We start from the raw sequence: 21,669 nt of genomic DNA on the forward strand, positions 1-21,669 counted from the left end.
GCAGCTCTGTGCAGGCCCTCGGCTCCCCCCAACCCCATCCTCGAATGAGGCGAATCTGCCATGAAAGATTTTTGGCTTAATGTTAGCTGTCTGAGAACATGTAGGTTGTCTCTGGAAGTGATAAGCTCCCCATCAGTAGAGGCATTCAACACGAGAGGCCGTCTACAGGGAGGGGCACTCTTGGGCAGGTTGATGGGCTCTTCCTCTCCTCTCTGCAATTTCTCTGGGTCATCCCCACTTACACGTCTAATAGGCACTGCAAACCCAACAAGTCTAAAAACTGAACTCCTGACCACCCCACCCCGATGAGGCAGCTCCATCTTTCCCAGTAAGGGGCTCAAACCCCAAAACTCTGACCCGAGAGGGCTACAGTATGGAAGATGGTGACAGGAGAATGGCCATCCCACATAGAACACAGGTCACCTGGAAAAGGAGCCCCTTCCTAGAGGGGTGAGCATCTGGCCACCAATGACCGCTGTCTCTCTGAGGAGCTGGGTGGGAGGGGCGATCCCCCCTGGTGGCCAAAGTCCCACTGGAGCCCCTCTGCCCCAACAGAAACGTCCAGGTAGACCGGGTAGATGTGGAAGAACATGAGGCAGGGGGAGGTGTCTTTTTGCAGTATAACCCGAATCTCGCCAGTTTTCTTTCCCCACTGGCCTGGAAAGAAGAAAAAACACCCCAGACTCTCAAGCATCCAAGGGCCCAACAGGCCAGTCAGCAGCAGGTGGACTCTCCCAGTTTCCTAATTCCCACTGTCAAAAAGATGGAGCTGCCTCATCGGGGTGGGGTGGTCAGTTCAGTTTTTAGACTTGTTGGGTTTGCAGTGCCTATTAGACGTGTAAGTGGGGATGACCCAGAGAAATTGCAGAGAGGAGAGGAAGAGCCCGAATTAGGGCCTCTGTCACCTATGAACAGCCTCCCTCGGGAAAAAGAAGTCTCCTCGGGACTCTGCCGAAGATGCAAGGCCCTGCTGTGAAGGAAGTGGTCTTTTCCCAAGTCTCTCCTCTCCATCCCATCCTGGGTCCTGTCCACCGCTCCCCAGCTCAAGCGCCTTCGGAGGCTCCCTCCTACGCAGGGAAAGCAAGGAGAGCGGTTCTGAAAGCTTAGCCTGTCCTTTTGCCTATTCGCTGGTCCTTGACTGTCTTGTAAGCTCCTGGAAAGTGGGACCACATCAGAAATAATGATTGTTGTTGGGGCTTCCCTGGTGGCGCAGTGGTTGAGAATGCGCCTGCCAATGCAGGGGACACGGGTTCGAGCCCTGGTCTGGGAAGATCCCACATGCCGCGGAGAGACTGGCCCCGTGAGCCACAACTACTGAGCCTGCGCGTCTGGAGCCTGTGCTCCGCAACAAGAGAGGCCACGATAGTGAGAGGCCCGCGCATCCACGATGAAGAGTGGCCCCCCTCGCCGCAACTAGAGAAAGCCCTCGCACAGAAACGAAGACCCAACACAGCCATAAATAAATAAATAAATTTAAGAAATAATGCTTGTTGGATGAAAGCCTGCCCAGATAAAGTATCTGGGCCTGGCTCAGGGCCCTGCTGAGTGTGAGGTGAGTGTAGCAGTGCTTCACGGGGGTGCCTGTAGCAAAGCAAACAGCGCCAGGGCTAAGGATGCGCTCTGCTCCTTCCAGGCCACATGGGAAGCCGAGGGTTGTTATGGAAGATCCGAGGCAGGAAAGCCCCACTCAGGGGCTGGTATGTAGGTGCCCGGGGAGTGTGTGGGGAGTCTCAGGGGCCCAGGAATCCCGGCCCTGGCTGGGCACCGTCTGGAACCTGGCTGAGATACGCCCAGGACCTGGCACAGTGCCAGCACCCAGCAGGTGCTTGACCCAGGTTCGTTAGAATAAAATGCAGCCTCTTTGCCACATCTTCCCATCCATCCCCGATTGATTAATTCCAGCACTGGGCAGGGGATCAGGTGGCCTGAATGTGCCAGGCAGTGAGGGGAGGCAGGGGGGAGGCAGCTTCCACCTCCCGGATTCCAGAGGTAGCCAAGCTGGCTCCCCTCTCACCTACCTCCTGAGCCCCGCTCCTGCCCTGACTCTATCTACTTTGGAGAGAGCTTCAAAGATGGCCTGGGCAAGCCCTGCCCTGGGCCAGAACTTTCACACACATGTCCCCTCTTTCTCCTTGCTCCTATGTTGGGAGTTGGTTCTCTGCAGTGGGTTCTGAATCACCAAGTGGGTCACCAGAGGTAGGCATGTACTTCAGAGACAAAGGACACACTATGTGAAACCAACACCTCTATCACCTATGAACTCACTCACTAGTGTTCTTACCCCCATTTTGCAGATGAACACATCGAGACACAAACAGAGTATGTGACTTGTCCAGGGCAATTAGACCTGATTAGTGGCAGGGTCATTGCAGCCCAGGGCTTGGCCCCTCGGGTAGGGCGCATGATTGGTCATCATAAATTGGGATTGGGGCCTACGGAGGTTGGTCCGAGGCCACTGCCTAACGCTACCATTCACTGAGAACACCCCACCCCACCACCAGTCCCCAAGGTGAATTGCAAAGGCTGACTGTCCACGCCTCCGTACTAAAGGAAAAGAGAGCCAGGCACCTGGATGGCTCCCACTGCAATCCCTTCTCCTTGGCTGGCCCAAGCAGGAAAATGTCAACATCAACAGCAATCAGAGACGGTCCCAACTCACGATGGTTTGACTTACAACTTTTTGACTTTACAATGGTGCGATACGCATTCAGTAGAAACCGTACTTTGAATTGTGAATGTTGATCTTTTCCCGGGCTAGCGATCAATATGCAGTAGGATCCTGTCTCGTGATGCTGGGCAGTGGCAGTGAGCCGCAGCTCCCAGTCAGCCATGCCACCACGAGGGTAAACAACTGATACAAAACAACCATTTTGCACCCATTAAGCCATTCTGTTTTTCACTTTCGGTACAGTCTTCAATAACTTACATGAGATTTTGAACACTTCGTTATAAAATATGCTTTGTGTTTGATGATTTTGCCCAACTGTAAGCTAATGGAAGTTTTCTGGTCACCTGTAAGGTAGGCTAGGCTAAGCTATGATGTTCAGTAGGCTAGGTGTATTAAATGTGTTTTTGACTTACAATAATTTTAACTTACGATGGTTTTATCAGGACATAACCCCATCGTAAATTAAGGAAGATCTGTATAGCCCTGAGAACTGTCCCCTGCATTTCTGACCAGGCCCTCACAGGCCCACAGTCCTTCAAGACTGGGACTCAGGGCTTCCGGCTCCTGCCTCATTTAATCCTCACGATAATGTTTATGAGGAGGGCACCATGATTAGTCCCATTTCTCAGATGAGATATAGAGTATTTAATAAGCACTATGTAAGTAAATATTACCTATGATTCATCAAGTCGCTTAAGAGAGTGCTCAGAAAAGAGCTAGACTCTCTTGCCACTCATCCTTGTTCCTGGGGATGAGTGGGTCCTAAAACAAAACAACCCTTGGACCTCCTCTCTCCAGGTGACACATTCAGAGGTGACTAGCCCATACCCCGCCCCAGGCAGTGTGAACCTTTCCCACTCAAAGTCTGGCCCAGCAGCTCCGTCCGATACCCCTGGTCTCTTGGCTCATCCTGTCAACCTTCCATGGAGACAGCACCAAGTGGAGGGCAGGAGTGCTGGGCTGCAGGCCCCACTCTGCTCTCAGCACTTCAGGGGGGTCTGGATTGGGGTGAGGGTTTCTTGATGTAGGGTTCCCATGGGTGTCACGGGGTCCAAGAACCCTCTAAAGCAGAAGGCGAAGTCTAGTATCGAGTGATGGAAGTGCATTTTTCTGGGGATGGCTTTTGAGGGGTCTGTAAATCAAAAAAAAGTTATGGACCCAGGACTGGGTAATCTTGAAGACCCCTCCCATTCCTAGTATTCTTGGGCTACATGCATTTAAACATAAACTCCACTCCTCATCCTTCAAGGCCAACCTCAGTAGCCACTCTGGAAAACTCTAAGATTTCTTGCTTCTTTGACTGCAGCATAAGGCTTGGGACCCACATAGCCCTGTAGGGTCTCTCCTGCCTTGATCTTCCTCACTAGCCTGCCAGCTCCAAAAAGGGAGCAGGGCCAGCCCAGGGCTGAGATGGCAGAAGGCACCAGTACACCCCATGGTCGGCCTAGTGGGGCTTACCCCAGCCCCCAGCCTCTGACCACGGGAAGGCGGAGGCTCTCGGTGTTGTGGACCACAGGTGTACCCGGCCTCAGGTCCACCTCTCTCCACAGCGGCCCTGGAACCTCACTGAGCCATGCTCCCGCAAAGAACCTGGTTTTCATTAAATCGGGTAGAGGAGTCATTAGCTGCCAGCCAAGTCAAGAAGAAGCAAACTTCTGCTAGAAGGCATAGGGAGAGCAAGGGAGACCAGCCTGTCCCCTGCGATCCCTGGCTGACCGAGGTGGGGGGAGGGGGAGGCGGGAAGGCTGGGCTCCTAAGGGTCCAGCAACTGCAGCAGTAGGAGCTGGGGGTGGAGAGTGGGGGCAGTCTTGGCCCAGATAATAAGCAATTGTTAATGTGATCCATATGGATCCTGACTGGCCTCTCTGTTTAACAGGATGATAATGGCAGGGAAAGAATGCTGGTCTGTGGGGAAAGGAAGGGGCAAAGTCCTCCCCGGACTTGGGGATGGGGGAGGGTCAGCAAATGAGGAGGAGGAAGAGACCCACCCAGGGGTCTCCACCCACCCAGGAGCACAGAGTTATTTGCCTGGAAGTGTCCAGATGCCATGCTTTGCAGGCTGCCCTTACAAAACCCCTTTTATTCAGCCAACAAATATTTATGGAGCACCCACAAGGTGCCAGGCGTCCCCAGTGGGGACAGGGCGCGGGGAAGTATATGCTCCACCCCTGTCCTCCAGGAGGAAGAGCCTAGTGTGGACTCAGCCTCAGAGGCTGACAGGAGGCACAGGTGCAGGGTTAGGAGAACATGTAGGGAGGAGCAAGTGACAAGAGCTGCGGGCTCTGGAGAGGGTATATGGAGGAAGTGTGGCATCCGAGTCGGGCCCTGAAGAATGAGGAGGTTGTGGAGAGACAGGGACAATGGGAAAGCATTTGGCCGAGGGAACAGCCAGAGCAAAGGCAGAGAGGCGTGAAATTGCGTGGAGAGAGTCTGAGGTCTCAGCAATAAAGCTGCAGCCCAGGCAGGGGAGGGGAGGGGAGGGGATTCTTGCTCCATAAAAAGCTGTGGCCATGGATGACCAGGAGGAAGGCAGGAAAGGGCTCTGAGAACAACACACTCCGGTCTGGTCCCTCTCCTGCCCCGCTCCAGTCGGCGCAGTGGAATTGTCCACTCATGGGATCCTCAGCCCAGCCCAGCCCACCCTTACACCACAGTCCGAAAATCCCGCAGGCCCTTGGAGGTCAAACTCATCCCTGTGTCTCTCAGCCCTCCTCTTCTTCTCCTGAGGAGACGGGGGTCCCCCTGAAAAGTGGGGGTTATTGGGCCTCCCCCGGAGCAACTCCGCTGTCCCACAGAGCTAATTCCCTTTGGCGCAAGAGGGCTTTCCTCGAGAAGATATTACAGGGAGGGCACGAGGGTGGCTCCTTACAGGGGTGGTTGCTGAGGACACCAGTGGAATCAAGTGGAAATAAATGAAATGGCGTTAAATATGGGAGAGGGGGATTTACGAGGCCTGTCACCCGGTGGAGCGAAGCTGGCCGGTAGGCCCCGCCCCTTTCTCGCCCACCCCAGTAAGTCCCGTCCCGCCCCCTGCCCCGCCGCTCCGGCGGCCGCCGGGTACCGGCGTGCGGCTGGGTCCCCGTGGCGCTCAGCCACGAGCCGCGCAGCGCGTCCGTCCTCCGGGGTCACAGCGCAGCGGAGGACGCGCTTGCTCCCGGCTAGAAGCTCCGGGATGGGGGCTCTGAGGAACCCCAGCCCGGCCGCTTCCAGGACGATGCACAGGGGTTCAGGTTGGGCTCTGGAAGGGTCTGGGGCTCCCCTGTGCAGGGTCAGAGTTCTTTGGACCACTGCATCACCTGGCCCACTCCAGCGACTCCACAGGGAAGGCTCTGGGCCCCGAGAACCGAGAAGTTCTCCCGCCCCGCGGAAGCCCAGAGTGGGCTTCGAAACGGATCCCCATTCCTCGCTGCCTGGCCGAGGGCTGGAGTCCGCTCAGCCGCGGCAGCCCGCGCGGACGACAACACAAACATTCTTCCGTCCTCTATTCTCCTCCAAATTAGGTATCCATGGAGACAGGGCCTGGCAGCCTGACAGCCCCACGGCCTAATCCTGATTTAGTGACCGTCCCTTTAACAGCCCACCCACCCGTCCACCCACCGCTGCGCTCTGGGCTCCTGGCTGCCTCTGGACGCAGACTCCAGGCCACTTACACTCGCCCCCGCGCAGACCCCTTCCCAGGCCTCCTCCGCCCAGGGGCCGAGAAGGGGGCCTACATTTGCTGAGCACCTACTGTGTGCCCAACCCTAGCGGAGGACCCTCTATTGAGCGGGTTCCTTAGCAAGGGAATCTCTGTGTAGACAGACCAAGAGAGGGCTCTTGGAGTGGGGAAGTTTAAAGGGCTCTCGGGAGAAAGGGCCGGGAGCTCAGAGGGTCACCCTCGCAGCCTGTAGCGCACGGGTGAAGGTAAGTTGCTTCCTGCAACACCCTGACTCTGAGATGGGGGCTATGCTCTCCCGGGCCAGAAGAGAAGAAAGGCAGGGGTTGGGCGTGAGGGACGCAGGACCCGCAGGGCCCGAAGTGGCCTCAGTCTCCTGTCACTGCCCCGTCACGATGCTGGGGAATCTCCGGGCCTGGAACCCAGTCCCCACCCCCCTCCCTCACACACAGGGGCCGCTGGACAAAGACCTGACGGAGTGGGAGGGGCCTCGGGCCGGCCCTCGGGCTCCGGACACTGGATCCTTCTGGGACCCGAACCCGCAAATTCTGGTTCCCCACCCCCAATCCCGCAGGCTCCCCCCAGAGCCTGCTGCTCGCTATTGCTGCAGCCTCCGCACCAAAGAGGGCGGCGAAGAGGGTGCCCATCGGCGGCGGAGAGGAGAGCCCCTTCTCTGCCCGCCCCCTCCCCCCGGGAAGTGACCCTCGGCTCCCACGCACCCGCTGGGGTCTCTCGCTGGCCTTGCCCTTCGACCCCCGCCTCGTTGAACCCCGCGCCCCGCAGCCCCCGCCCTCTCCGGCCCTCGCACTGCCCCGCGCCCGCGGACAAAGCTCCGGACACCCCGACCGAACGAACGGTCACCACCCCCTGACCCCGGCCCGCCCGCGCGCTCCCGTGCCTGCCCCCGCCGGGCCCGCGGCTCCGTACCTCGGCATCCCGGCCGGGTCCTAGGTGAGTGTGCGCGGCCTGGGGGGGCGTCCGGCCCCAGGGCTGGGGCGCGGGCCGGGGGCGACAGGCCGGGGCTGGGGGGCAGCGGCGCTCACCATCCTGGAGCCGCTACTGCTGCGGCTGCTGCGGCCGCCGCGGGCGGGAGCGGGACTGGGCAGTGGGGGTGGCCGGACAAGGGGCCGCCCCGGCTCCCCCCGCAGGCAGGACCCCCACCCCCACCCCCGCCTCCCCTCGCCCGCCCCCAGCGCCCTCCCTCGCAGGCCTTTGCTCCCCTCCCCTTTCCCTGCTCCTCCCCTCCCCTCGTGCCCCTCCCTTCCCCCCAACTCCCGCCCCTTCCCCGGCCCTCTCCACCCCGGCTGCTTCCCCGCCCTCCCCTCCTCGCCCCCGCCCCGCCCCGCCCCCACCTCCCCTGGGCTCGCCCGGCCCCTCCTCTCTACCCGCCCGGCCCGGCCCCGCCCCTCTCCTCCCCGAGCTCTAAAATAAATTAGCCACAGAGGGGGAAAAAGAGCAAATGACCCTTGCTGTGGAGTGTCATTGCGCCACTCTCAGGCCCGCTCCCGCCTCTCCCGGGCCGTTGGAGCGGGAAGTTGGGGTGGGGGTGGAGGCCGAGCAGGGTGAGGAGCAGTCCCCGAGGCGGGGGGCCGGGACGGAGCAATAGGGCGGCCGAGCGTGTCCGCCGGGTGTGAGCGGCTTCCTGGGTCGAAGGGCAAAGGGGAAGACAGCCGGCCCGGCCCGCCCCGTCCGCTAGCCGCCTTCGACCCCCACTCCCTGGACTGCCTCGGCCTCTCAGCCTAAGCCTGGTAGACTCACTCTTTCATTCTCCTCGCCCCCCCTCGCCCCTCCGCCCCTCCGCCCCTCCGCCCCCAGGTGAACAGTTGGCTGCGCCTGCCCGGGATGCAGAGGGTGGGACACACACAGCCCAGCAAGTCCACCGCTCTGCACTAATGCCACTCCGAGTGGGGTGGGTTCGGGGGAGGACCGAGAGCCCTGGAGGTGGGCAGTGGAGAACGCGATGTGACGTCTAAACCGTGGGCTTCCCTGGAGGGCTTCCCCAAGAAGGCAGCATTCACACTGGGCCAACAGGATGAATCCCAGACCTGTGATCGGCTTGGAGGTGTCCAAAGGCGTTCGTTGATTGGTGCATTCATTCAGCAGATATATATTGAGCGTCTACTCTGTGCCTGGGCATTGGGCTAGGCGCTGGGGACACCCGAGGAAGTCCCAAAGACACATCCCTCTCCCGGTGGAGCTCCCAGTACAAGGGCAGACAGAATTCTATCAGACACACTGATGCAAGTCTTCAGCGGTGATCCAGGCAGGAAAGGAAATCTGCAGGGTGAGCAGCCCGCAGCAGAACCCACTTTGCCCCAGGAGGAGAGGGGTCTGAGCTTAGGTTGGAAGTTACAGATACATTTCCCAGAGGAGATGTTGAGCACCCAGAGGGTCCCAAGGCCTTCTATGTTCCCATGCAAGGGCAGTGTCTGAGGGTCCTCTCTTCTGAGGTGTGGTTTTTGTTTTTGTTTTTTCTTTTGGGTGCTGCTCAGACTCTCTGAGTACTAGTCGGACAAGGTTGCCCTTGTGCTCTCACCCCCAACTGCCCGGTAGTGCTCTGTCCTCAGTGTTTTGCAGAATTCTAAACTCTCCCCTTCCTTTCTCCTAGTGATGGTTTCTCTGGAGTCTCTGGGGTCTCACTGGCCCCCTCTGGAAGCTCCGGGTTCTGATCTCCCAGGGCACCCCTATAGGTGCCACTCAGGGAAAGGGACAGGCTCCCATATTTTTCCCAGCCCACATATGGAAGCAAGACTAGCACCCAGGCAGGTCCTGGAATTCACCAAGGTCAGGATCTTCTCCAACCCCAGAACCCTCTCTTCCTCTCTATGCCACACCCCTAGGGCCACACCCTGGCACAGGGTCAGAATGGTAGGGCAACCCATGTCTTCAAAATCAGAAAGGCAGGATAAAGGGAGCCACAGCTGCCACCCTAGGAGAGCTGAACCCCTAGCTGAAGGGGCAATCCCGGGACAACAGAGGGGGAAGGAATTTGTTGAGTATTTCTTTACTGATGGGGGATCTGAGGACCAGAGAGAAGAGACGCGCTTGGGGTCACACAGCAAAGCTGGATCTAGAATCCACTGTACTCTTTCTACCCTACCTGTCAGGCTCCTCAAGGGTCAGGGGTAGGAGCTAAGGGAGAGGCCAATGTCCGCATGAACTGAGTGACCCCAACCAGCAGGACTAGTGCCTGGAGGCCAAGCCCAGCATTGCCAGGGCATTGTGGCTAGGTGTCACTGGGGGCCATGCTCCCCCAGGCTCCAGGGTGGGGTGGATGACAGGGGTGAGGGTGGAGAAAGGAGTTGATAAGGTGCTCCCCTGGAGCAGGGATCAGGTTCTCCTTCACCCCCCAGGTCCCTCCAGTATGAAAGACAAGGTTAGACCTCAGGAAGGCCTTTCCAGTAAGACAGTAAGGCAGGTCAGCATGCTGAGAGGCCTTTGCTGGACTTCACGTGGGAAGGTGCTGCATCTCGGAGGTGCTGAATTGTTTCTGATGGGCAAAGAGGCATAGGTTGACTTAAAGTGTTTAGTTAGCAGATGGGGGTGAGGTTGGTCTCTTCACCCCTCTGCCCACCAGGCTCAGGCAATGAAGTGTGGCTCCCCATCCCAGGCTCATTAAAGTCCTGTTAATACATCATCCAGCCTCCTGGGCTGACAAATACTCAATCCTGGCAAATGGCCCTTCATCGTGTCTGCCCTCCTGGGCGGGGCCTTGGGGGTCTGTTCTCTGAGGACTCCCTGCTGACCCCTCTCCTGGCTGTCCCCAGTCAACAGATCTGTGCCCTAAGAGCCCCCTGCTGAGGACAGGGTTCTGGCAGGTCTTATGATCATCCCGGCCTAGGTCAAGTGCCTGGCAATGGATTGGATAATAATAGTGGTAGTGATGGCGGTAATGCTCTGCTCAGCTGCTGCTGAGGGCCCTCCATTCTTTCCCAGCCCTTTTGCTTGTATCACATCCAAGGTGGAGACAGGTGCTGTGCTTGGGTGTGCTGCTGAGTGCCCGAGCATGGGGGGTGAGGAGGGGGGCATGGGTATGTGTGCAGGGGTGTGTGTGTGACCTTCCTGGTCCAGAGATTTGCAACAAGGCCTTTCCGAAAACATCAAGGAAAATAACCCAGCTGGCCCAGGGAGAATCAGCGTTATGGGTTTTGAAGGGAGAGAGGAGAGTTAGGGAAGATGTGGAAGCCAGAGAGGGAGGGAGGGAGGAGCAGGTGGGGTGAGGAGGAAGGAAAGAAAAGGGCCTTGGGGAAGGATGGGGGTGGGGGGAGGAAGGGAGAAAGAAATGGAAGGGAGGAAGAGGAAAGGGTGGGGAGACCTCTCTTTGTAGTCCTCTGGATCAGCCACTCAGGAGTCATTAAGAAGCAGGAAAGGAAGGAAATGTGTCCAGGCTGGGCGACTGGGGTGCGTGCCCAGAGCACACCACACCCAGCTGGCTGCCACACCTCCCACTCACCCTGGGCTCAGGCTGCTCCCCCCACAAGTATTAGCTCCCCCTAACCCTTCTCTTTCTGGCTGTTTGGACTTCAAGGCCCAGTTCCCAGTGCCTCCCCAACCCTGCTCATGCCCTCACTCTCTGTTTGTGTGCTTATACCAGCTTTGCCTTCCCAGTGAGCTACAGGCTGTGTCTGGGTCCAATCCCCACCCCACAGCCGGCCAGGGGCAAGTAAGAGCCTCCGTGAGAATGAGAAAAAGCATCCCTCCCTCTGGGCGGACACAGCTCTGTGCCAGACAACCTCAGACTTGGGAGGAGGTGCCGGGGCTGGCTATCAGTCCCCTCCTTTCCCCCAGGGGCCCAACACTTGGGGACCCTGGGACCCACTTCCAAAATCCTCATACCTTCTCTGGCTCTGCCATTTGGTCTGTGAGCAGAAGCACACCCATCCCACCCCCATCCTGCATCACAGCCTTTGGGCCAGCACCCCAAACTGAACTGTCATCCCACCACGCGCCTTTATAATACAGCACCACAGAACCTCTCACTAAGCACCCACACCATTTCAATACCGCAGAGTCTCTCTCCCTGGAGTATCATTTATCCTTCAGAACCCCAACTCAGATATGTCCTCTTCTGTAATGCTTCCCTAGCTATCCCCTACCCCCAGCAGAGCTGGTAGATCCTACCCCAGAGCTCTCCTAATCCTTTTTTCTAGGTTCCAGGGGTTGAGCCCAATACCCGGCTTCCTAGAAGAGCCCTTCACATCCTACACCCTATCCAAAGGCGGAAGACTCCACACGAGCCTGCCTGGCTTACTCGCTCACATGCCAGCTCCTCTGGAACCCCATTGAGCTTCTCCCCTCCCTAAAGCTTACAACCCAAGGAAGAACGGGGAACTGAAAATCCAAGTGGCTCAGAGATTTCCCCACCCCCACTGCCCTCACTGGGGCTGGGCCTGACAGGAGATTCCCAGCACATCTGGTTGTACTTAAATCATCCAGCGCCCAACTGCCCAGGCATGTTCCCTGCTTTTCTCCCCTCTGGCCTGGCCTCCTCCCCTTCTTAAACCAGCCTCCCAGGTCTCTCCTCCAGGAAGCCTTCCCTGATTGGCCCAGGCTCTGTTACCACAGCCCACTCTTGAACCTCCACCTCTCTGGGTCTGGGGTCTGGAAGGGTGTGCACTCAATATGTGGAGCCCCATCCTTTCCAAGCATTGGTCCTGGATAGAAACCCTTCCCCCAGGCAGGGAGGAGAGCTGATGAAGAGCTTCTCCTCTGTGCCCTTGGCCTCCAGGGTGGTTGCCTCCAGTTACTGGTGTGTAGTGGGTATTGGGAGCCTTTTTAAAGCTTTGGTTCAGATCCAGACAGAGAGCTGTTCCCACAACTCTCGCTGTCAGCCATTTTCCAAAAGACTTTGCAAGTATTAAAGAACAAAAGGGAAATAAATACAGAAAATGCAGCAAATAGAAAAGGACACAGGCTACAAAGAACAGGTCTGGGAACTACCAAGACCTGCTTCACCAGGGCTCCAGGTTTGAATATTTGTTCATTCATTCATTAATTCAATAGCATGTACTGATGCCTACGTATACTAGGTTCTGGGAATAGAGACTTGAGTAAGACCCCAGTGCTCCGTAGAGAAGCTCACAGTCAGAGGAGGAGAGGGACAGGTGGATAATGTAAGATGCTGCAATGGACATGAGTGGGGAGGCAGTGGGGTGCAGTGGTTGAAGATGGGAGACCCTGGGTTCAATCCAGCTACTTGCCTGCTGTCGCTCCGGGCGGGCAGCGGAGGAGCACTTAGCTGCTGGAGCCTGGCTCCTCACCTGGAAAAGGTGAGTGATGTGTCCTGAGAGGATTGTGGTGGAATTCAATAAGATTGTGTGTGTGGAAGCACTTTGTGAAACGCTAAGTGAGTTGTTGCTATTATTACCGGGCTCAGGCACGTTGCCTGTCTGATGGTCACCGCTCATTTTTCTGTTGCCTGAACAGCTGTCCCTGCCTACCATCTGAGAGTTGGAGAAACTTCTCCTGTGGGGGACACCCAGCCCAAGCAGCGGGCAGTTAGGATCCACACACACGTAATACTTTTGTTACACAAGTAAAACACCTTTTTAAAGTAACTTTAAAAATTAGAAAATATAGAGAAGCACAAAACAAAAAAATTTTTTTAAATCGAACACCCTTAATCCCACTACCCAGAGATAACCACTGGTAAGACTTTGGAGTAAGACAGGTTATTTTTCTAGATGTCGATATAGTAAGAGATTGCCACACTATCTTGTAATCTGCTTTTCTCAGTAGGCAAGTATTTTGAGTATCTTTTCTTGTCTATAAATATACTTAACCCACAGAGTTTTTTTTATTGAAGTCTGGTTGATTTACGATATTGCTTGTACAGCAAAGTGATTCAGTTATGCATATATATATATATATATATATATATATATATATATTCCTTTTTTTCTGATTCTTTTCCATTATAGTTTTTTTTATAATTAATTAATTATTTATTTTTGGCTGTGTTGAGTCTTCGTTGCTGCGTGCAGGCTTTCTCTAGCTGCAGCGAGCGCGGGCTACTCTTCATTGCGGTGCGTGGGCTTCTCATTGCAGTGGCTTCTCCTGTTGCGGAGCATGGGCTCTGGGTGAGTGGGCTTCAGTAGTTGTGGCGCGTGGGCTCTAGAGCACAGGCTCAGTAGTTGTGGCGCTCGGGCTTAGTTGCTCCATGGCATGTGGGATCTTCCTGGACCAGGGATTGAACCCATGTCCCCTGCGTTGGCAGGCGGATTCTTAACCACTGTGCCACCAGGGAAGCTCTATAGTTTATTACAAGATATTGAATATAGTTCCCTGTGTTATACAGTAAATCTTTGTTGTTTATCTACACCACACAACTTTTAATGACAGTTTAATATTCCATCATATGGACATGCAAGAATAACAAATTTCCTTTGCTGTAGATTTTTCTTTCCAGAAATAAAAGCTTGATGAACTGACTTGTAATACCCACCTTTGTGCATATGTCTGGTTAAGATAAAAATCCTAGTAATGAGAGGCTGGGAATGCATATTTTAAGCTTTGAGGAGCCACTACCCCAGGCCTCTGGGCGGTGCCCTCACATTTCCTCCAGGCAGCCCTCCCAGACTGGCGTTTCAGGGCCCAGTGCATCTCCCAAGGCCCACGCCTTTCCCAATAGCTTCCTCCTTAAGCGACCTGGCCTGGAAGCCCTGAAAAATGCTCGGAAGTCCCGGCTGGTGAAGGCCAGGAGGGGCCCTGGGTGGAGAGCACAAAGCACAAAGCTTGTCTGGGGCACGGAGAGAGGCTCCGCCCCCTCGGGGCTGCTGGCCGAACATTCCTCCCGGGACAATGGCTGCCTCAGGGAATCCCGAGAATGAAGGAGGCCGGGTGGCTTCCCGAGGCCACCCCCAGCCACCCCCGCACCAAGTTGAACCCGTTCCCGAAATGGAAAGAAAGGGCGCTTTGCACAGGGGACGGGGTGGGGAGGGGCAGCGCTTCCTCGTGCCTACACCCCCCCTCCCCCGCCCCCTTCTTTCACCAACTGTAAGCCGGGACGCCTCAGCCCGAGTCCCGCCCAGCCACCCGTTCCCTGTGGATCTTGGGCAAGTCCTGCTCTCTCTGTAAAATCCCTGCTCCCTCAACTGTAAAATCAGGGGCTTGGATTCAGCGACTGCTAAATTCCCCACGCATCTAAAATGCCCTAAGGTAGTGGCTAAGACAGGCACAGGCTCTGGAGCCAGATTGCCCGAGTTCAACTCTTGGTTTGCCCTTTACCCTGTAAATTTAACATTCCCGCCTCAGCTTCCCCATCTGTAAAGTGGATTGATGATAGACGCCCAGCCCTCACGGGGCTTTCCTGAGGAAGGATGAGAAGATGCTCATGAAACAAATGGCTGAGTCATCAAAATCTATGAATAGTGATTCACACTTACCTCTACAGCTAACTGGATCCCTAGCCCCAGTCCCCTCTCTTGCCTAGTTGAGATTTTGGCCCCTGGACATTTTCCCAACAACTGGCCACACCTCTGGGAGATGAGGGGCAATGGATGTCCCAGGGAAGCCTCTGTCCGGCATGTTTCCACTTGCCCTTGTATGAGCCATAAAGCCATAAAGCTGTAAAACTGTAAAGCCTTTTGGGGGCAAGTAAAATTTAAAATACAGAAAAACTCCTGTGTCAGGTCACATGTCACCACTTTTGTTTGGGAACTGCAAGCATTTCCAATGCAGCCAGCAAGTGCTACACACCATGGGTGACAGGATTCCAGGCCCTCAATAACGCATCGGAGGCTTAGGATTAACACACTTGAACAGTGAGCAATGTGGGTTTCCCATAAATATTTTTGAGCTGTTTGCCACAGACCCCTACCCAACCTCCTCCTACTCTCCCTTACACACTTGTTCTCTGCTTCTCCTTACACACCTCCTCCTCAACCCTATCCAATACTCCCGAATTAAAATCCTCTGCTGTCATAAAAAGAAATGAAATTGAGTTATTTGTAGTGAGGTGGATGGACCTAGAGTCTGTCATACAGAGTGAAGTAAGTCAGAAAGAGAAAAACAAATACTGTATGCTAACACATATATGGAATCTAAAAAAAAAAAAAAAAAAAAAAATTGGTTATGAAGAACCTAGGGACAGGACAGGAATAAAGACACAGATGTAGAGAATGGACTTGAGGACACGGGGAGGGGGAGGGGTAAACTGGGACGAAGTGAGAGAGTGGCATGGACATATATACACTACCAAATGTAAAATAGATAGCTAGTGGGAAGCAGCTGCATAGCACAGGGAGATCAGCTCGGTGCTTTGGGACCACCTAGAGGGGTGGGATAGGGAGGGTGGGAGGGAGACGCAAGAGGGAGGGGATATGGGGATATATGTTTACATATAGCTGATTCACTTTGTTATAAAGCAGAAACTAACACACCATTGTAAAACAATTGTACTCCAATAAAGATTAAAAAAAAAACACAAACAAAAATCCTCTGCTGCAAGTACCAGAAAACTCGCCTCACAATGGCTTATACAATAAGGAAAACGTATGATCATGTTTCATCCAATTTAGATGCCACTGATTATTTTTAAAATAAATTTATTTATTTATTTATTTATTTACTTTTGGCTGTGTCGGGTCTTTGCTGCTGTGCGTGGGCTTTCTCTAGTTGTGGCGAGCGGGGGCTACTCTTCCTTGCTGTGTGTGGGCTTCTCATTGCCGTGGCTTCTCTTGTTGCGGAGGATGGGCTCTAGGCGCGCAGGCTTCAGTAGCTGTGGCACGTGGGCTTCACTAGTTGTGGCTCGCAGGCTCTAGAGCTTAGGCTCAGTAGTTGTGGCGCACGGGCTTAGTTGCTCCGCGGCATGTGGGATCTTCCTGGGCCGGGGCTCAAACCTGTGTCCCTTGCATTGGCAGGCAGGTTCTTAACCACTGTGCCGCCAGGGAAGCCCTAGATGCCACTGATATTAAGAAGCACTGTTGGGCTTCCCTGGTGGCGCAGTGGTTAAGAACCTGCCTGCCAATGCAAGGGACACAGGTTTGAGCCCCGGCCCAGGAAGATCCCACATGCCGCGGAGCAACGATGCCCGTGCGCCACAACTACTGAGCCTGCGCTCTAGAGCCCGTGAGCCACAACTACTGAGCCCACGTGCCACAGCTACTGAAGCCTGTGCGCCTAGAGCCCGTGCTCTGCAACAAGAGAAGCCACCGCAATGAGAAGCCCGCGCACCACAATGAAGCGTAGCCCCCGCTCGCCGCAACTAGAGAAAGCCTGTGCGCAGCAACAAGGACCCAACGCAGCCAAAAAAATAAAATAAAATAAAGAAAGAAAATAAAGTTAAAAAAAAAACAAAAAAAACCACGAAGCACTGTTACTTTATGTACCATTAGAAAGAAAAAGCACTGCCAATTAAACTGACATAATGATTTCTTATCACTTGGAATTTTTATGTTACATTTATTAAAAAGAGTTCTGGGGCTTCCCTGGTGGCGCAGTGGTTGAGAATCTGCCTGCCAATGCAGGAGACACGGGTTCGAGCCCTGGTCTGGGAAGATCCCACATGCCGCGGAGCGACTGGGCCCGTGAGCCACAACTACTGAGCCTGCGCGTCTGGAGCCTGTGCTCCGCAACAAGAGAGGCCGCGACAGTGAGAGGCCCGCGCACCGCGATGAAGAGTGGCCCCCGCTCGCCGCAACTAGAGAAAGCCCTCGGACAGAAACGAAGACCCAACACAGCCAAAAATGAATGAATGAATTAAAAAAAAAAAAAGAGTTCTTTTGGACTTAGATGGAAATATATTTTTAAAAACATTTATTTATTTTATTATTCATTTACTTATTTATTTTGGCTGCACCGGGTCTTAGTTGCAGCATGTGGGATCTTTAGTTGTGGCATGCGGACTCCTTAGTTGCGGCATGCATGCGGGATCTAGTTCCCCAACCAGGGATCAAACCTGGACCCCCTGCATTGGGAGCGTGGAGTTTTACCCACCGGACCACCAGGGAAGTCTGAAATATACATTTAAAAAAATAATAAATTAATTTATTTATTTTTGGCTGCATTGGGTCTTTGATGCTACACGTGGTCTTTCTCTAGTTGCAGCAAGTGGGGGCTACTCTTCGTTGCCTTGCGCAGGCTTCTCATTGCGGTGGCTTCTCTTGTTGCGGAGCATGGGCTGTAGGCATGCAGTCTTCAGTAGTTGTGACGTGTGGACATAGTTGCTCCGCAGCACGTGGGATCTTCCCGGACCAGGGCTCGAACCCATGTCCCCTGCATTGGCAGGTGGACTCTTAACCACTGTGCCACCAGGGAAGTCCCTGAAATATACTTTTTAACATAAATTACTCTTGCACCTATATAACAAGGAAAACATGGGTGAGATAAATTGCTTAAGAATTTCTTTAAATTTATCATATTCAGAGTCTGATTCTTGGAATCACTTTTCAGCTTTGAGCTGTCAATGTTTTTCTATGTGGACTCATCATCGGGGCCGATTTAAGGGTTGGTGAGAAAGCATTTCTTAAAAGACTGCTCTACTGAATGAATTATCTGTTGCTCTGGAAAAAATTACCCCAAATCTTAGAAGCTTAAAGCAACAAACATTTATTATGTTGTAGTTTCTATTGATCTGGAATCTGGGAGCGGTTTAGCTGGTGTTTCTGGGTCAGGGTCTCCCATGAGCTAGCACTCAAGCTGTGGGCAGCAGATTCCACTTCCCAGCTCAGGCACGTGGGTGTTGGCAGACCTCAGTTCTTAGGTGACTGTTGGCTGATACCTCAGTTCTTCACCACGTGGGCCTCTCCATAGGCCCGCCTGACTGTCTTCATGACATGGCAGCTGGCTTCTCAATAAACAATCCAAGAGAGAGCACAATCATTCAAGACAGAAGCCACAGTCTTTTTATAACCTAATATTGGAAGTCACATAGTATCATGATTTCTTCCCTATGCTACTGGTCACAAAGACCAGCCCAGAACGATGTGGGAAGGGGCTACATAGGGTGTGACTAGCAGAAGGTGAGGACCATTGGGGACCATTTTGCAGGTTGCCAACCACATCCACTATTACCCTTGGGGTTTCCCTCTAAGCCACTGACATCCATTCTGGAAGTTTCGATGCTGGCAGATGATCTTGTCAGATAGTCGATAAAAATTTCTAGATATCAGTCAGGACTCAAAGAGTCCTTACATGGTTTGTGGAGTGAAACATCATGGGGTTGCAGTTGTCCTGTCATGACACCAGGAAAGCCACCAAAATGTGTACATGTGCAGCAAGGACAGCTAAGCACATCTGCTGTCTGGCTGACAGCAGGTTAAGGTGCTGTTGATGGTAAGATGTTTACTGATTTCAGAAATATTATCATGTGACCAAATGTGCATTTCAGAATTCATCAAATGCAATATTTTACATAAGAATGAGAAATGGTGGCTCCAGAGTTAACTCAGAGACTCAACACCTTCTTCAGGGACCCAGGTTCCTTCCATCTTCACATCTAACACCCTCAGCATATCTGCTGTGTCCCTGGATGTTTCCCCTCAAATCACAAAATGCCTGACTGCAATTCTAATCATCCCATGTGGGCCCAACTGTTCCCCTCAAGTGCCTCCTTTTGAGAACAAAGAAACCTTTCCCAGAGACATCCAGAAGATTTTCCCTCTTGCCTCATTGACGGGAAATTGTTACTGCCTGTGTTTGTCAGTTGTATATGTTGGCAAAACTCAGAGTGATTTAAACAAGATTGAAGTTTATTCTTTCTCACATAAAAGAAATCTGAAAATAGGTGGTGCTGGTGTGCCGGCTCCATAGTTTCGGTATTATTGGAGACCCACCACCTAGCTTACATGATTTCATTCTCAAATTCACCTCATGTTCCAAAATAGCTGCTGGAATTCCAGCCATCAGATCCACGTTGTAGACCAGAAGTAGCAAAACAAAGGGCCAATGTTTGTTCCTCAGCAGAGTCAGCAACCTTCTCAGATGTTCCACGAGCATTTCTATTTACATCTTATTGGTCAGAACTTGGTCACATGGCCATATCTAGCTGCAAAAAAATCTAGAAACATTTTTCAGCAGAGCATTGTGTCACCCTAAATAAAATGTGACTCTTTATTATTAAGGAAGAAGACAGGAGAATGGATGTTAGGTGCTGCAATCTGTGTCGTCCACAGTCCTCATGCTTAAACCAAGCCCTGGTCAGGGGGCAGGATTACTAGGATTGAGGCAGATGCATCAAGATTTACTCCTGGGTGGACACGGGTTACATTCCTTGAGAGGTGGATCCCTGAACAAAAGCCGAATTGTTTTGTTTTGTTTTCATTCATGGACATTTATTCCAGAAAAAGAAGACTTAATGGTTACACAAAATTTTTTTTATTTTTTACATGAATATTTATGGCAGCTTTTTATTTGTAATAACCCAAAACTGGAAAAGATCCAGATGTTCCTCAAAGGTTAATGGTTAAACAGGCTGTAGTACATCCATTCCATGGAACAATACTCAGCAATAAAAGCAAACAATTGATACATGCAACTTGGATGCATTTTTAAAAAAATTTTTATTGGAGTATAGTTGATTTATAATGTTGTGTTAGTTTCAGGCGTACAGCAAAATAAATCAGTTATACATCTACATATATCCACTCTTTCTTAGAGTCTTTTCCCATATAGGCCATTACAGAGTACTGAGTAGAGTCCCTGTGCTATACAGTAGGTCCTTATTCGTTATCTATTTTTTATATAGTAGTGTGTATATGTCAATTTCAGTCTCCTAATTTATCCCTCCCCCCACTTCCCCCCTGGTAACCATAAGTTTGTTTTCTACATCTGTAACTCTATTTCTGTTTTGTAGATAAGTTCATTTGTACCCCTTTTTGAGATTCCATGTATAAGCGATATCATATAATATTTGTCTTTGTCTGACTTAACTTCACTCAGTATGACAATCTTTAGGTCCACCCATGTTGCTGCAAATGGAAAAGCTGAACTGTTAACATTGAAGAAGCAGATAAAGCAGTCACTACTGGTTATTGACCAACAATCATTGCCCCTCCCCACCTTTCTTGCTAACAGAACCTTGATTTTGTTCAGGGACCAGACTGCCAGTTCTTCAGGAGAGGCTGAGCCCCTCCCCAGTCCCAGGGGTGAATCTGGATTAGTCTGTGGGAATTCCATTCTCTCTACTAGTGTTTGGTTTAAGATTGGACGTGTAATATGATTTTGGCCTATGACACATGAAGGGATGTTCTTTGGGAGACTTCTGGAAAGACTTCTCAGGGGCCAAAGGAGAAACACCTTTTCTTAGCTTCTGAATGTTGTTGTCTGCATGTGATATCTGGAACTGCGGAGCCATCTTGTGACTTTAAGAGAAGTTAGGGTACAAGGACAAAAACCAACACGATACAGATGGCAGAAAAAAAGAGAATGCAATACGGTGGAATATTCATAAAATGGAATCCTACTCAGTAATAAAAATGAACTACTGATACATGCAACTATTTGGATGAATCTCAAAAACACTGAAGCAAAACGGTCAGGCACAAAAGAGTATATATAATATGATTCCATTCATAGAAAGGTCTAGAACATGCAAGACTGACCTATGGGGGTAGAAATCAGATCAGTGGTTACCAGTGGGGGTGAGGGAGGGACTGACCACATGTGGTCACAAGAGGACTTTCTGGCATGATGTCTATGTTCCACATCTTGATTGGAATGGTGGCTACTAGGTATACATTTGTCAAAACTCATCAAACTGTACTTTTAAAATCTGTGCATTCTACTGCATGTAAATTATATTTCAGTAAAGTTGACAAAAGAAATAAAGAAAAAAGAAACAAACAAGGAAGGAAGGAAGGAACACTGGGTCCTTCCTTGGTCCTTGACAACACTGTTGAGTCACTGAATTAACCAACAGTCCCACCTATTATGTCTTGTTTTGCAACCATAATAAATAAACATCCTTGCTGTTTAGGGCATTTTTAAGTTGGGTCTTCTGTTAACTTGAAACCCAATTCCTCTTGTCAAAGTGGGGAGAGGCACCCAGAGATCAGGACACAGATCCAGCCTGGGAAACTGTAGGCTTCAGGGAACAGCTGAAAAGGGCAAGAGACTTGGGAGCTCCATCTGATCTGGTGGGGTCTGCTTCCCACCCCACCATCATAGTGAGCCCAGGACAACTGGGGGTTTCTTCCCGCCGTTTTCCTGACCTTCTCCACCCCATTTGTAACATAGTGACCTAGCAATCAAAGGACCTACTCTCAGACTTCTGGTGAGGATTAGTTAAGAGAAAATGCAGGAAAGCTCTTAGCACAGTGCCTGGCACATAGTAAAGGCTCCATAAGGCTCTTGTCTTACCTCACCTGGCCCTCGTGAGGATTACCTGGGCCTGAACCAAGCGGGAGAT

At 52.4% G+C, this 21,669-nt stretch overlaps 1 protein-coding gene and 1 long non-coding RNA gene across 2 annotated transcripts in view; one reads left to right on the forward strand and one right to left on the reverse strand.

Annotated features, from left to right (window-relative positions):
- FIGNL2 (fidgetin like 2) overlaps positions 1-7,460 on the reverse strand; it is a 25,330-nt gene extending 17,870 nt beyond the window's left edge. The window contains exon 1 of the mRNA XM_068560998.1: positions 7,251-7,460. The gene's annotated coding sequence lies outside the window, so the exon portion shown is untranslated. The remainder of the gene's footprint in view (positions 1-7,250) is intronic.
- Positions 7,024-21,669, forward strand: part of LOC137775279 (uncharacterized) — a 21,088-nt gene continuing 6,442 nt past the window's right edge. Inside the window, exon 1 of the long non-coding RNA XR_011075994.1 lies at positions 7,024-7,274. This is a non-coding gene — a long non-coding RNA (uncharacterized lncRNA). The remainder of the gene's footprint in view (positions 7,275-21,669) is intronic.

Source organism: Eschrichtius robustus, chromosome 13, assembly GCF_028021215.1.
Source record: "Eschrichtius robustus isolate mEscRob2 chromosome 13, mEscRob2.pri, whole genome shotgun sequence".
NCBI classification, from domain to species: Eukaryota; Metazoa; Chordata; class Mammalia; order Artiodactyla; family Eschrichtiidae; genus Eschrichtius; species Eschrichtius robustus.